At 38.1% G+C, this 12,240-nt stretch overlaps 2 pseudogenes; both read right to left on the bottom strand.

Annotated features, from left to right (window-relative positions):
- Positions 1–320: 320 nt before the first annotated feature.
- Positions 321–4,058, bottom strand: LOC120442631 (annotated as a pseudogene).
- A 4,298-nt stretch (positions 4,059–8,356) lies between these two features.
- LOC120442632 lies at positions 8,357–9,172 on the bottom strand (annotated as a pseudogene).
- Positions 9,173–12,240: the final 3,068 nt, after the last annotated feature.

Below are 12,240 nucleotides of genomic sequence, written 5' to 3' on the forward strand. Positions count from 1 at the left end.
AGAATACTGTGCGTAATAGGCATCGTATTATTTTGTTTTTTGATTAAGAATGTTAAAAAGTTACACTAAAATATTTTAGCATTCCAAAGTGTTTCAAATGCCCCCAAAATTTCACTTGCTGTACAATATCACAGTAATAATACATAATATACTTAAAAAAAGAGAATGCTTTTGATCAACAATCCTAAAATTCATGTTATTAAATCAAAAGAGATTAACTCTATAATTTGAGAGGATCCATGTATTTAAAGAAAAGTTTATTTGTTAGACACAGTTAAAGTCACTATGTACAGTACAATGTATTTATCTCTTTAATCACATTACAACTGTGTGACAGACACTGACTTCTTTTTGTTCTGAGTGGTTGCATTTGGAGGAACTTCTTCCTGGAAGGCAGTCTCCAAGATGTTGTGGATAGATTTGTGGACTTGATTCTTAAAATCCTGGCCCATGAACACATACAGCAGTGGATTCAGGCAGCTGTTGAGATAAGTCAAACAGCGGGCGAGAGGGATCCCGATAGCCAGGACATACACTAATGTTCCACTTGTAGTAGTAGATCTGTGTTTCTCAAGTAGAATTAGATCCATAATGCGAATGGGAGCCCAGCACAGAAAGAAAGTAATGATTATGGCAGTGATGATCTTTAAAGTGTGACTTGATTTCCTTGCCAGAGTGCTGCTTCTTCTCAGACGATGGATTATGACGGCATAACAGGAGACGATGACAGAGAAGGGACTGCAAATCCCAGGAGAAAGCGGTTGACTAATGTCAGCTGAATGAAAGATGATGGTTTAAAGTCATCATGAAGAGTAAACTTGTTGAAGCAGATGATTTTGGCTTTAGTGTCATTCATTTCCTTTGTTTCTATAAAGAAAAAAAATCCAATGCTGTATATCAGATTCACCATCCAAACACACAGACTCACATAGGATGCCTTACGTACATTTCGGTGGTTGTGAGCCCAGACCGGCCACACCACAGAAACACACCTGTCCACACTGATCACCACCAGAATCCAGACACTAACAGATATGTTAAGAGAGCGTAAAGCGGTGGTTAGCTTGCACATGACTTGGCCAAAAGGCCAATGAGACTGTAACAGGTATGGCACGGCAATGGGAAGAAATGCACAAAAGAAGAAGTCGGCCACAGCAAGGTTGAGAAACCAAACTGCATTAACAGTTTTCTTCATCTTGAACCCAGCCACCCAGATAACAACTCCATTCCCGAGCACACCGAGGACAAAGGCCAGGGAGAGAAAAATGGCACACATAATGTTGAGAGAATGTCTCAACTCAGCGTACTGGTAAACAGGTGCAGTGGTTGTGTTGAATTGATGAAAAGATCTAGTGGTCATCTCCATCACTGCCTTGGGACCTGCAGTGGTATCACAAAAAAAAAAGATAAATGCATAATGTAAAATTCATCTTTCATTTTTGTTTCTATTACAACTAATTGCATTGAATATTTAGTCATTTTTTCAATTGGTTCTTAATGTCTAGTTAGTTGTAAATAAATCTTAAACACTAACTGCTTCAATTAAACACTGACTGCATTTAGCAGTGAAGGGTCAGATCCCACATAGCAGAAAGGTCTGGCCCAGATCTGGTCTCAAGCCGGCACTGCTGGGTGACTTCTGGCATGATAAGTGGTATGTCATCCATATATGGGCCAGGCCTGGGGTAGATGGCACTGTTTATGTGATGGCATGGCACATCTGGCCCAATTGTGGTTTGGTTTATGTGGCCCAGGCTCATAGAAAATGGGTCTTCCCTGGATCTGGCATCAAGCTGGCACTTCTGACCGACTGGTGTCATGGCAGGGTGTATGTCAACCAGATGTTGGTTAGGTCTGGCAATAATGGCACTATTTATGTTCCTATTTTCCTATTTTAGTTAGAAAACCCAAATGCCATGTTGTAATACAATACTATTATTATCATTACGTAGCAAACCTATCAAATGCAGGTTTGAAAGGTTCATGAATAAACCTAGTGAGGGTTTACTCGTGTCTACCACTGGGCTGTTGTAGCTCAGGAGGTAGAGCAGGTCGCCTACTTATCGGAATATGCCGTTTATTCTGCACCACATCTCTGTGCGTTCATCATTTGTTTGAAGCCAGCTCACCTCCTGTAACCACTTTTCCGAGAATACGCGCTTCTTTTGCGGTTTGGACTCCTTCTGACATTTCTTTGGAGATGGAGGAACACCAAAGTAATTGCTTAAAGGAGCTTGCTTCTTTGACATCTTTAAGAGTTCTAAACAAATGTCTGTCCTCCTCCAGAAAATCTTATTTACGCAAGCGCGCGTTGCAACTTCTTATCTGGTGCGCGTCTTTTATTTTGACAGCGCATGCACACCTGCGGACCACTTATGTGCACCCCTGTGAATAGAGCACTTTGAGTAATCCGGGAGAGTAGAAAGCGCCATATAAGAATCAGTCCATTCACTGTGTGAACAGAGTTTCGCATGTTACTTTTGCACTATTATGTTTTTATTATATGGCTTGATCAAGGTACACATTAGGCTGACATCTGGGGCCAGAGCTGAAACTGTTCTTGGCCAGCAGTGTGTCTGCAACTGGCCTTGTGCTGGTCCATGCATGGGCCACCTCTGGCAAACCAGATCTGGGTCACCAAAGAGCCATCATTCTTTGCAGTATGTGTGCCATGTGTAAGCACATTGTGTGGGCCATACCTATTTTGCTATGTGGGATAGCTCAGATGTAATCAAGGCTATGAAAGCGGCACAGAAAAAATTTGTAGTTAGCTTTTGTGGTATAGATTATTTCATGATAGAAGACCATGAACAGTGACAAATTCATTTACAGATTTTGAAAATGAATTAGTTCTAGACTTCAGTAGTAATGAGATAAGTAAAAGGAAGAATTAAAGAGTGAAGATAATGAATCAGATTATATGTTATATCAAGGAAGACTGATTTTTAAACGATTACATGGCATTAAAGGAGGTAGTGTTGTTTTTTTTATGACATGTATACACACTGATATAACATATTTAATGGTGTCACTATGTTGAGCATGTTGAGTTGAGTATTTGACCAAAAAGCTCAAGTTGTGTTGGACCTATATACACAGGCTAACTGTGGTCTACATTTATATCATATGTTACACTACTTATGCATAAACACCTGTTGATGCACAGCTGTTGTTTTGCAGACTGATAATTCATATAAAGAGGTAGTTTAGATAGTTTTATGTCTGGTTTTAACAGGTTCATGGCTCATGTTTCTAAAAAGAGGATTATTATTATTATTATTATTATTGTTGTTGTTGTTGTTGTTGTTATTATTATGAACATATACGAAGTAAAACATTGAGTCAATGCACACCCCACTTTTCAGTTATTTATTTGTAAAAAATGTTTGGAATCATGTATGATTTTTCGTTCCACTTCTCACGTGTGCACCACTTTGTATTGGTCTTTCACGTGGAATTCCAATAAAATTGATTCATGTTTGTGGCTGTAATGTGACAAAATGTGGAAAAGTTCAAGGGGGCTGAATACTTTTGCAAGCCACTGTATAAATTCAATACTGCTGGTCACATATGTTTCATTTGTGAAAACATCGAACTCTTTGACTCAGAGGGTTTTAAATTCCATATGTAGTAAATAGATGTTTTTATATGAAAAAAAGTAATTTGCTCATTTCACCAAATTTTACATTATTACAATACATTGGTCCTTAAAAGTCACAGTTATACACAAGAAGGCTTATTTCACCAACCTGACCACTGAGTCTACCACTCATGTCGCTAAATGTAACAATTAGTGGGTCATTTGCTTTGATCAGTGTAGTTAATTTAGTCATTCTCTTGTATTTAATCTATTTAAATGTGTTTTTTTTCCTCTTTTAATGAGAATTACATTGGAATTATGTTAAAACTCACCATCTTCACAAAAGCGGAGCTCTTTCTTAAAGAAAACAGTCTAGCTTATATACTTAACCTTAACAAATTAGTTGAGTTTATTATTGACAATGTTACAGCAGCAAAATAATAAATATTATTTACCTTTAGTAAAGCTCTGTTGTTGGTTGTTGATGAATCCACTCCAGAAGAGTCACTGATCAAACTTTGACACGTTAATATAAAGGAGGTACGTTCAACCCATTCTGAGAAAAAAACCCTGCTGGATTTGGCTTTCAGAAGAAGTCTGAAACCAAAATGAGATCATCTGTATTTTCGAGTGGCTACCGTATGGGTTTTCTGTCAGCATCCTGTTTTGTAATCTAAACGAAGTCTCTTTATTAGCCGTGAAAGACGGCTGTAGTGAAGCAAGTTTGAAAAAACACCTTGTGTGTCTTCAAAAAGTAACATGTGACTAAAACATCAACAGCATCAAGGTTGGATTCTTGTGGAAACATAACGTGAGGATTGAAGCTAAACTGATTTAAAAAAAAAAAAAAAAAGATTTATTGAAAGAAACCTTTGCAAACAGATCAAAACCAGATTTGGACAAATGAGAAGGATTTCCCGTAATAATGTCAATTTGCTTTTGTTTTTAATGCAACATTTCTAAAAATGCTCTATGATCTCACAGGATGACGTTCATCCTACACACTCTGCTTTACCAGAAGTGGCTTTCACAACCACAGTTATTTTAAACATTATATTTAAGCCTGTGAGTTCTGAGCCATCATTGTTGAGGAATCTAACCCTACGCGGAGTTTTGCTTTTTCTCAATTGTTGCGTTGTCAGCAGAGAATGTAACGATTCCTACTAACATGCATCAAAAATGACATTTTCTCCAAAAGATAAAGGTTAGGGTTAGGGTTTAGGGTCATCGCCGATGCTGACTTATATATCTTATATATCTGACTTATATATCTTTATATTATATATCTTTATATCTTTATATTTTTCAAGCAAGCTCTCATCTGCTGGTTACGGGTAAATTAATATAATTTGTCTTCTGCAGTGTAAATGATAAATATGATCATATTTTTATTCAGTCAACAGATAAACAAGTCGCTCTGTAACTGTAACGCTCTGTAAGTGTTTTGTGCACTCATGTTTGGATTATGATGGGAGGTGTAGGCTTATGAGTTGGGAAGCAGTTAAGCAAAAATAATTTATTGATGGCAATAATAGATTGGATTGTCCTTTAAGACAACCCCCACTATGGTTTTTCTAAGAGGGGAGAGGAAGAACGTGATGAAGGAATTTAGGCTGTAGAAGCTGAGAGGAGGAATGAGGAGGGACAGGAAGTTAAGGAGGGTTCTCAGATAGGAGGGAGTGGAGACAACAGGAGGGAAAGAAGGGAAAAAGGTGGAGAGGAGGAGGCGGAAAAGGCAAGAGAGGAGTAGTACTGATGAAATGGTTTACTCTAGGAAGAGAGCTGAGAGGGTAAAAGAACAGATGCAGTCTCATGAATTTTCTCAGCCAGGAGGGCATAATGAAAAGTTGATAGAGCAACAGGTGCCCTCTAAGTGTACTTTATGGAAAAAGGTAATCGTTAATGAAAGAGGGGAGGGGTCAGACAGGGGGGTAGGAAGAAAGGGAGGAGGTGATAATGACAGGCTGTGAGGAAGAAGAGCTGTCAGAATTAGACGTGTCAGGGTTAGAGACCAACTGTGAGGACAAAATTATTTCCTGAAAATATGAAAAATAAGAAAATGTTTCTCTGTTTTGCTCCTAATATAGGTGGGGTGAGAGCAGCCTTATTCAGTCAGATTAGTGCTAAGTTAGAGTTTGTTGATTCAGAAAAACTTTTGGTGTTGGTGGGGGCTAAAAGGTACAGAAACAGAAAAAGGAGGCCTTTGTATCTTTCTGGGCTTGGTGGGATGTGGGGAAGGTACAGAATAGGTTATTTTGTCAGTAATACTCGGCTCTGTCGTCTGCAGAGCTGAAGAGGGTATGAGCTGATTTAGAAAAAAGTATTAGTGGCTTGGAAGTATAAATTATGGGGAAGGGGTTGGGGCTCTTGCAATGACAAAAGGCAGCAGTTGTTGACGCCCGCAACAGTCTGGGAGTTCACCTGCTGGAAGAAGCAAAAGGGCATGCACCAGAGCTAGAACCAATATGTTCAAAGGAATAGATACGTCCAGCTCCTTTTTCTTTGTCCTTGAAGAGAGAGTGGCTGAGAGGAAGATCATGCACTGCCTAAGTCTTGCTAGTGAGAGAATAATTGCAGATGTAAAGGATTTGTGTGAGGAAAGGGTTCAGTTTTACTTTGAATTATTTATTTAAAGCAGAACAATGCGACAGTGTCTTTCTCCTGTCAGACATTCCTCAAATTTCTTACTCTGACAAGACTTTCCTGGATGGACCTGTGCTTCCTGATGAACTGCTAACAGCTTTGTCTCAGATGGCCATGGCGCAGGCTCCCAGGATAGAGTTTTTGAGACATTATTGTAGAAGATCTACAAAGGAGTCATATTTGAGTGCATTAGGACTGGAGAACTTCCACTGAGTTGTAAGAGGGCTATTCTGACCTTCCCACCTAAAAAAAAAGAAGACCTAATGGCTCTTAAAACTGGAGGCAAGCAGCCTTATTGACAGTGGACTATAAGCTGATTACTAAGCTTCTGGCAAATCGTCTAAAACTTTGTTTAGGCTCTGTTATTCATAGGGATCAATCATACTGTGTCCAGGTGCCAGTGCTGCTAGCTGGACGCTGAGTGCTAGAGAGGCACGATGGCAGGATGGCTCTGTTAGGTGAACTTTGGGTTTAATAAAGAAAAGTGAGACAGGTGGAAATGAAACTTATATGAAAGAAACTACTTCACTTTGTTAATATTGGTTAGCTACTTAATTTCTAATAGATAATATTGTGTTTTTGTTATTTTAGCCAACATCTATTGTGCAGTCAGACCTTTTATACATATGTATACTAAATGACTTATCTGCAGGCCTGGTGCCAGGCCAAACAGATAAAAGCTTTGGCTCAGGCCAGCTTAGTCAAACTCCAATACATATGAAGTCTACTAAAAACATTTATACTTTACAAATGACAGATGTTTTAACCACTTTCTGTGTAGTAGACACATTAGACAAGAACTGGACCACGCTGACTGATTTGTTCAATTAAAGTTATTAGAAGTTGTAACTCAATTGTCTGCAGCCGTTGTGTTTTCAGGACTGCTGTCTTTTATCTGTGAATTATTTAGTATATAATCATTTCCATACTCTGATAAAAACTATATTAATAATTTTTGTGTCCTGTTTTGGTGATTTATTAATGATAAATTATCACCAATGTTAGATGTCTTACAGATGGAATGAATTGATACACATGGAGTGTGAGACTGTTATTTATAAATGTACATTACAAATCAAATATCTTTGTTTTGTGCACAAATGGTCTCATAATATAAATCATGGTTAGCAAGAAAAGTCATAACTGTCATTATCATCATGTACTGAAGCCACCGAGGCTGAATAAAACTGACAGAAAGAGCTTATTCATGTGTTTGTTTAGACAAAGAAGAGAAGTTAAAAACTAAAAAATAATTGCACAAAGTAACTGCTACATCAAAATAATAAAATCTAAGTTATCATATATACACTGTTCAAAAAGTTAAAGGAACACTTATTAATTTGATTACAGCATCAAGTCAATTAAACTTCTGGGTTGTTGATCTGGTCATTTCTGCTCATTCAAGTAGCAGAAGGGGTTAATTAGTTTCAGCTGCTTTGGTATTTCTGAAATTAACAGCAGGTGGACTGTAATGTGCAATAATGGGATAAAACCCAAAACAGGAATGGTTTTACATGTTGAGGCCACTGGCATTTTCTCTCCTCATCATTTTTGGCTGTTTGTTCTCTTGTTTTGCATTTTGTTAGGGCCTCCAAATACAGGAAGAAGCTGCTGTGCTCTGGCTATTGGAGAACATGGCTTGTTTACATGGCTTGCCTGGCCCTCAGACTTTTGCACATCGTCTATTATCCCAGGATAAAAAGCATACGTGGCTATGGTTAGAGTCAAACTCTTAATCTACACCTGGTAGTTGGTTTGGTGAAATTTAGGTCAAATTACATTCATACCATAAACAAACTGCTTGGAACTGCACTGAGACCAACTCCCCCTTAGTTTTTTTGGTCCACACCCGAGTGTGATTAGTGTTTTTATGTCTGCACCAAGAGGGAAGATGAACCAAGTCTGATTTAACCTTCTAAGAACTCTTCCACAGCGTGCATTGTAATTTCTCTTTGATATTTGGGCTGATTGGGACCTGATGAGTGTAAAACAAAGAATTACCAGATTTTGTGTGTCTAAGAAAATGAGAGCCACATATGAGGATATTCATTTAAAATTGCGATAGAACAGCAGCAGTATAATGTCCTCGTAAGTGGATATCAGGCCCTTTTGGAGCAAAATTGAGTATTTGGGTCAGCTATTGAGAAAGGCCAGACTTGTGGCCAGAGGCATCCCGATAGCTGTCATATAATCTAATGTTTGACTGTGAATAGCAGATGTGAATTTCACTAGTTCAATTAGAACCATTATGCGAAAGGGAACCCAGCATAGAAAACATTAATTATAATAGCAGGAATAATCTTAAAAGGGCGCCTTGATTGCCTAACAAGACCTCTGAGATGATGAATTATGATAGCATAACAGGAGACAATGACAGTGAAGGGCACTACAAATCCCAGGAGGAAGTGGGTAAGGATAATGGCCTGATGATGAAATTGCCCTAATTTTTTCACAGATGGTGTTTCATAGTCATCAGAAAGAGCATAGTTGTCAAAGCAGAGGATTTTGTTAGAGTCTTGTTCAGTGTCCCTGAAGATGAAGTATGGAGCACTGAGAATCAAAGCCACCACCCAAACACACAGACTCACATAGGATGCTTTGCGTACATTTCGGTGGTTCTGAGCCCAGACAGGCCACACCACTGACACACATCTGTCCACACTGATCACCACCAGAATGTAGACACTGGCTACATGTTCAGAAAGCTGATGGTGGTGTACAGCTTGCACATAAAGTTGCCAAAAGGCCAGTGGAAATCCAAAGCTGTGTAAGTCACACTCAGGGCAAAAATGCAGTGAAGAGGAAGTCAGCCACAGCAAGGTTGAGGAACCAAACTGTGTTAGCAGTTTTCTTCATCTTGAACCCGGTCACCCAGATAACCACTCCATTCCTGAGCACACCAGAGACAAAGGCCAGGGAATAGAGTATGAGAGACATTGTGTTGAGATATTGTGTTGTGTATCAGCCCAATGTCATTGCCAGTATCAGGTGCAGCAGTTGTGCTGATTAGATCAAAAGAGTCGGTGGTCGTCTCCATCACTGTCTTAAGAATGACATAAAGAAACAACAAAATTAAATCATTTTGTAATGTCTGTTTTTCAGAGCTCTTCTTTCAGATGTGCATGCACACTATCAGTCAAAAGTTTGAACATACCTTCTCAATTAAATGTTTTTTCTTTATTTTTCGTACTTTCTACATTGTAGATACATAGTGGGGACATCAATTACATGATGCAAGATATATGGAATTATGTAACAAAGACAAAATGGGTAAATAACTTTAAATATGTCGTATTTTTTAGATTCCTGAAAGTAGCCACCCTTTGCTTTGTTAACAGCGCTGCAGTCTGATTGGGGCCATTGATCTAGAGTGTGATTAAAGTGGTGGGTGGGTTCTTTTACATTTTGAGAGAAGCCAATTGAGTCTAATAACAGATTAAATGCCATGTTGAGGCTGTCATTTTTAGCATCTACATGGATGTTAAAATCACCCACAATAATTATTTTATCTGAGTTGAGCACTAAATCAGATAAAAAGTCTGAGAAATCAGACAGAAACTCTGTGTAAGGCTCAGGTGGACGATAGATGATAACAAATAAGACTGGTTTCTGAGTTTTCTTGAGATTTTTACTGGTATAATGTCCATTTCTTGTGTTTCTTAGTCCAAACAAATCTCTTCTGCTTGTTGCAGCTGTTTGACCATAAAGGCCTGATTCTCACAGTCTCTTCTGAACAGTTGATGTAGAGATGTGTCTGCTGCTGGAACTCTGTGTGGCATTTATCTGGGCTCTAACCTGAGATGCTGCTAACTTGCGATTTTTGATGCTACGTAATTTTATGGTGAAGAACAATATTCTGAGATTGTGCCGCAATTTATAGATGTAGCCTTTAATTTTTTAAATCTTTGCCTCTTTAAGGTAATGTTGTCTCAGTCTTGTTACTGACTTGTTGCCAGTTAACCCAATTAGTTGTAAAATGTTTCCTCAAATTGTTTCTTTTTAGCACAATTTACTTTTCCAGTGTTTTGTTGCCCCTGTCCCAACTTTTGTGTTGCTGCCAATAAATTAAAAATAAACAAATTTTTGTCATGAAGTAGTAAAATGTCGCAATATAAACCTTTGACATGCTTTCTGTCTTCCACTGTGAATAACATATGGCTCTAATAAGATTTAAAGGTCACATGTTCTATTTTATGCAGCAACTCAGTTTTTTTCTTCTTCTTTTGTTATTGAGGTTGCAGGTCTAGATTTCAGTTAAGTGATGAAGAAGTAAAGAGCTGTGATGATGACAAATTTATGAGATAAACTAAACAATCTCAATCTGTTGCCCGCAAGTAAAGATTTGTTGATACTGTTAATAAAGTTTACGATGTATGAGAGGCACAGAAAGATGTAAGCATAAACATTTGTGTGTCGATCCTAACAGTGTGTCACTCTGACTTTAGATTTAGACACAAACATGAAAAGGGAACACCAAAGGTTTCAGAAAAGCCATTTTGAAATATGGGCAGCATGGTGGTCACCACTGTTGCCTCACAGCAAGAAAATGCTGTGTTCAAATCCATCGTGTGCCCGGAGCCTTCCTGTGTATAGTTTGCATGTTCTCCACATGTCTGCATGGTGCCATACATTACATTACTTAATATAGCCTAGCTTGTATTATTCATTCCTTTGTGTTCTTAGTGTTAATATCTCGTCTTTGTATATAGATTCACCCCGTCCCCCTGAGCCTGTATGTGAGTTTGCCTGACTAGTGTGGCATGTGCGAGAAGGAAGATCCCCTGTGAGGAGCGAAGAGATGTATGCAAGAGTGGAGACCCTGTTCCCCTGATCCTTCCCATGGACCTTGGAACCCTATGCTCCATGTTGTGCAGTTGTTTTGCATGTTTGTATTTGTGTGTATGCAAGTTAGTTTAGTGTGTATGAATTCCTTTCTCATAGTCACATGAATGTCTGCAACCTGTTGATTTTTGTTGTCATTCGTGTTTACTTTATGAAGTTTGCAGATGTATTAATATATTTTTAAAAACTGGATTTTAACAGTAATCTGATCAGTGGTATTTATAAACAAAGCATTACAGATAGGCAGACATGAGATCTTACAATGTTACATTGTAAAAAAAAAATTTGTAAAAATACAGTTCAATGTACTGTATAGTGTTTACTGTGTCCCAAAGTGCAGTCCCAAAATCCATCAAGTGCTACGACGAAAGTCAGGCCTTTATGGTCAAATAGCTGGTAAGAAACAACTGATAAGGAAAACCAAGAAGCAGAAGAGATTTGTTTGGGCCAAGAAACACAAGGAATGGACATTACACCAGTAGAAATCTGTGCTTTGGTCTGATGAGTCCAAATTTGAGATCTTTGTTTCCACCCGCCGTGTCTTTGTGCAACACAGAAAAGGTGAACGGATGGTCTCTACATGCTTGGTTGCCACTGTGAAGCATGCAGGAGGCGTGATGGTGTGTCTAACTCTGTCTTTGCTTTAACATATGTTGAAAATGTGATTTATGTAATGCTGAGCAGGTTATTTCAAATATGAAATTGTGTGTTCACTTGTGATCACACACTTTGGTTTCCAATGCACATGAATGGTCAACAAAAAGAAAGACTTCACTGAGTGTAAAAGGATAAAGATACAAGCTGGTGATGATTCAGTGTAGCTGGTCTCAGGAGATGAAGAAAAAGCCTGATCACCTTCTCTACAAAATCAAGATGAGTTTAAAAACTAAATTTTAGTTTTTCAAGGTATGCATGCTACTTTATATTTAAAGTGCTCATATTTCAACTGAATGCTGTTATGTGTATGCATCTCTACACATATTAATATTAGGAAAATTTATAATAACCCATATGGAAAAGAAATAGAAAAAAACTTATAAAAGACTTGCATAAGATGTGGCCTACTTCATATAGTGAATCATATAAGGCTTATATGATTTACTCATGAAAGTGGCCACTTTGTCATTACTTTCATATATTGTTTTAGTAAGTATCCAAAACATACAAGTTTCATT

This window comes from Oreochromis aureus, linkage group 11 (genome assembly GCF_013358895.1).
Source record: "Oreochromis aureus strain Israel breed Guangdong linkage group 11, ZZ_aureus, whole genome shotgun sequence".
NCBI lineage: Eukaryota > Metazoa > Chordata > Actinopteri > Cichliformes > Cichlidae > Oreochromis > Oreochromis aureus.